Source organism: Berghia stephanieae, chromosome 5 (assembly GCF_034508935.2).
Source record: "Berghia stephanieae isolate SIO BIC M18660-M18661 chromosome 5, UCSD_Bste_1.3, whole genome shotgun sequence".
In the NCBI taxonomy this organism is placed as follows: Eukaryota; Metazoa; Mollusca; class Gastropoda; order Nudibranchia; family Aeolidiidae; genus Berghia; species Berghia stephanieae.
The window spans coordinates 50,519,263-50,524,262 of record NC_088364.1 but is presented as its reverse complement, the minus strand read 5'-3'; positions in this window follow the sequence as shown (position 1 = coordinate 50,524,262).

Below are 5,000 nucleotides of genomic sequence, written 5' to 3'. Positions count from 1 at the left end.
CTCTGCCCGCTAGAAACGCGCCAACAGATAAAACTATGTTTCAAAGACTTACAATTCTAAAACTAAAACCATTTTAGATATTTACATCTGTTGGTGACCATCTTATAAGGAAAATCCAAACATGTATGTCCATTAGTCATCGACTAGATAGAGTCAGCAAATCGAAGATGAACTTAAAAGACCTTATTTTTATATCCTACTTTGGAATAGAAATTGTAGGTAGAGATTTCTTTGTGTAATATGATTGCATGAAACAAAATCACCGAAATGATCAACATTTAAAGGGCGAGTTTTCTGGTCAATATGGTGACCCAAAAAAAACGGGTTTTTTAACAGAGTATTTAGAGCAGAATATAAATAGAATGAAGTTGACGTCACTCAGGTCTTTGTTATTGTTATTGCCATCCGCGTTTATGAGTAATTCTCACTGAACTATTAACCAGACTATAAACGTTTAAGGTTACACATAGTTTTGTGTGTCGGTCCGTTATTCTTCCGGGTGGCAATGTTGTGAGCTTTTTAGCCAAGCGCATACTATCTATAGCGCTGAAGGAATTAATAGATTGCAAAATAGATTGGCAAAGTTATAAGGAAATGTGTTGAAACGGGTTTGACGTGAGTAATTGTCAAACGTATGTTACCTCCTCCTTTTTGGTGTGATATTAAAATGAATTGCAGAAAAGTTGGCCATTCAATCTCTCTACAGTGAAGGAATTGTAAAATCGAATGCATTAATATCTGAAAGGCCAATTATCTGCATATAAAGTCATTTAAAATATTGTAGAAGGAATCCGATTGGATCCGAATCGATTGGATGTGACAACCTTCTCACGCCAACTGAAACTAATGGTTTTCAATAAAAACTGAAATGTTATATACCATTTTAGAAGGAAATTATTGAAGTGCCCTCACATGAAACTTTTCCGGGGTGGATTCCTTAACCCTCTCCTTACCACCCATAGGAAAATCGTCACATTCCTTAAGATGTAACCGACAATTTTCTCTTTCTGATTCCTCTTGTACATCACAAAATTTAAAGAAATGCTTTGATTACTGCTATAAATACTAAACACTGTGTTGTAGAGCTCACTTGTTTCTTTTTTGTTTGAGTAAGAGAAGTCTATTTTGTGCTGGGTGGGTCTGAATTTTCGGGAGGAATTCTAAAAATAGCTGGTAAGGGGAGAGTTAAAGTTGGAGTCTGAACAGGAATTCCCAAACGCGAATCGGTTATCGGTCAAAAAGCAAAATGCGCGTTAAGTAGATCTAGGACCGCCAAAACTCTGACTTGAGCAATGCAATCTCTACTGACGAGACCCCAATTTAGCCCTGTTGTATAAACCACTACATGGACTATTTGTAAGCACTCCAAACACAGTTCCAAGTCATATTTTATTGGGAAAGATCTAATCTTTAACGGCCATGTCACTGAGTATGTTTGGTGAGATACACACTCTAGAAGAATTTTTCTACCAAAATCAATGATTAAAGAACAATTTTGTTTTGCTACTAAATTCATGACCAAAAACACTGCATCGCACACACACACAATACTTAAGTTCTGCACAATCGCTATAAATACAAACCCTTTTCAATATGTTTATCAAAAAGGATAAAAGGAATTCATAAAACACAGGCGTTAATTGACATGCTAATTTCTGAATTACTACTATTATGAATCCAAGACGTTTCTTTCTACACCACAGACGGAGGCATTGCAAGCACGGAGACGGCATCAACTCGAGATTTCAAAATTATATCACATATAGTTCCAAATCTATTACATCAACATATCAACAACAAATATTTGGAAAGATAGCAATAGGTTTGTAACGCTTGTCTAAGTTAGTGCAATTGTAATCTGTACAATTAGACGTCAAGAAAATTAAGAGTTCTCTTAATATATAACTCTGAAATAAATTATGGTTTTTAGTTTTAATAATAATATAAAGGATCAGAAAAGGATCAGAGATTTAGAAAATTGATTTTTTTTTTCTCATCAGGGCCCCATAGTGCATAAAATCTTGGTGTCGTATTTGAGACAACTGTGGGTACGTGTTCGGGTTGTTTCCATCCACACGTGCCATGGGTTGGATCTCCCACATCATTTTGGTGTTCCTCTATAGACAAGGGTCGCAGTCTGGCAGGAATATCAAGAAGTGGGTTTTCCATTGAAGAGAGTAGATTTCACAGCGCCCATAGGGACTCAGTCTGACCTTGTTAACGCTTAACAAAGAGTTAAGGATTCCGTGGACACAATTTCTTTTTGCGAGTTTTTTTTTTTTATCTCTTTCACTCTGTGTGAGAAAATGCATTTTGGATGTTTATACATCGACGTTTTTAGACGGAATGACTTCTAACTTGATGTTGTGACCAATCAAACCAAAGGGTTCCAAAGTTGTGACATCATTTTCTTTTTAACAATGCATTGCTGCTGGTTTCAACAGATCGGGAACAATGGCTGACGCCATTATCTCTCTCACCGGCCTTATGAAGTTCTTCTCCGACGAGCATACAATTCTATTCAGAGGAGAAAATCGTTATATATCTGGTCATGTTTTGCTATTACATATAGGCCCTACTCATCGCATGCTGTTTGGAAAAGTTCGAGCCAGCATGGAGGATAAAGAGTACATAGTGAAGGTAGTCTGGTGTCTCAGAGTTATAGCGCGATATAATAATATATAATATAATAATAATATATAATAATACTTTATTGCATCCCAAAAAGGAATTTTTTCAAACTGTTGTTTTTCAGCATTATTATTTAAGTATCACCTATTTGATTTGACTGCGATATAAGTCAGTTTAGTAATCCCAGTCAAACCAAGTCATCAATCAAGTGATTTGTTGCGATTGGATATTTCACACACTGCTTTATTTCGGAATGTTGCAAAAATACCCATGGGTCAAGCGGATTAAAATGACCTATTGTGATGTTGGGATATTTCTTTTTAAAATGAAAGCTTTTCAAGAAGGGCAAAAAGGTATCCATCCTGTACATTATTATAGGGATGAAAAGTTGAGAGGCACGCATCCTGCTTTTCCGGTTCCAAAATTCTTGGAAGTGCGTATGTTGCCTGTCCTTTGGATGACTAATATTGAATCGGTTACATATTGAATTATAAAGTGGCATAACTATTTTTGTAGAAGGATTAATGTACAGATATTAAGGGACGTAAAAGAAAGAGGATGGAAGATCTTTATTGACGACCAGCATGTATTTATAATAGAAAATAAGATGCCACCACTCTGAAACCGGAAGATCATTTACACAAGATATATATTCAGTCCTCTAGAAAAGTAGTTTTACACTTCCATTGAGAAAGGAACCGGTTTTTGACATCCCACTTTTGTTCCTTTTTGTTAAACGTTGTGAAAGTTATGTGTTATTGATATTTTTATAGTTGTAATAAGCAAACGTCTCTTTTCTTATCCTGAGTGAAATGAAACAAATATAAATAAAGACAAATTGATTGAGTTGAAAATCATGTTCAATATTTGGATCATATGATGAAAAATAATTATCTATATAATAATTTTTTTTTTTAATCTGCCCATATATTTTGAAGAGGATTGTTGTTTTAGATATCACCTGTCACCCACGTTTATTGGAAAATAATAATTTGCTCTACTTAAATATACATCTATGGCTCACATTTTAACAAACCCAATGTTCTTCACGTCGTTTTCTTTTCTATTTTTTAAAATACATTCTTTCGTCTTTGTTATGTCAAATTAATGATAAAACACAGGTATGACTTAATAAATAGGCCAATAATTTATTGAGTCACGTTGCGTATCTTATGAGTTCAGTCTGTTGTGTTGGTATGCGATGATGTTTACTGCTCTTTATAAGTCAGCAATATAGATAATAAAAAGATAAGACTTTTGATCACACAAAACTGTTATCTTAACTCATTCAATCCTAGAGATTTTGCTACTTTTCAAAATTTGAAAAAAATGTATTAAAAATGAGCATATGCATAGATATTTTTATTCAACTACCATTAACATGTAAAAATGAAAAACATTAGCTTTGATACTACGTCTATAATTTGTCTCAGAAAAAAAGTAATAAATAGGCATGAGGTCCAAGTAACCTGGGGAAACAACGGATATAGTCGGTGTTAGGGTTGAGTGAGTTTAAAAAGTGTGCACAAAGGTCTTTATGATTTGGACTCGTCAAAGATCAAATCGCTCATTCATTTTGTGTAACTGCAACCCGCATAAAAGGACAATTTATAAAATTGAATAGTATGTTGCAGATTTCACTTACTTTTCGATTCGGATTCAAATCATGTGACCTGAGCATCATTGAGGAGCTATGTTTCCAAAATAAGTCATCATCTTAGAATAAAAATACAGACATAATAAAATGCATTCATTGTATAGTTCAGAACAATTAAAAAATACGCTTTAACCTGTCATTTAAGTTTTAAGGGTACAATTCTATCGAAGTCAGCGCAACTAAAAATACAATATCGATGGTCGACGGATCAAACCTCTGAAGTCCCGATTTTCACGATCGTCGTATCAAAAGTGAAGTCTACATACGAGCTTTGCGCACCATGTTTTATTTAATTATCGGCGACTCAGACCTCTGATGTGTCTGATAATTGAACGCAATTATGGGCTTAGTTTAAGATTGTCGCAATGGACCATATTTTGCGTTGGTTTAAGAGTATTTCCACTACAATATTACGATTTGGATTATCAGACCTGCAAATCAGTACACGTCGGTTATAACTAATGTTAATAGACAACTAAAACCGAATTACATATCTAATGGCGCTTAATCAGCAGGTTGTCGTTCCGTTTTAGGATCAAAAACATTATAAATGAACAAGAGGACTGGGCTTATACTGTTTATTTAGTTAACCAGTTAACTATCGTACTCTGGATATACATGAATTAGAAGATTTCGCCAGAAAAAGGGTCCTTTAACTCTCTCCTTACCAGCCATTTTCAGGATTTCCCCCAAAACTTCCCACCCAACTAAC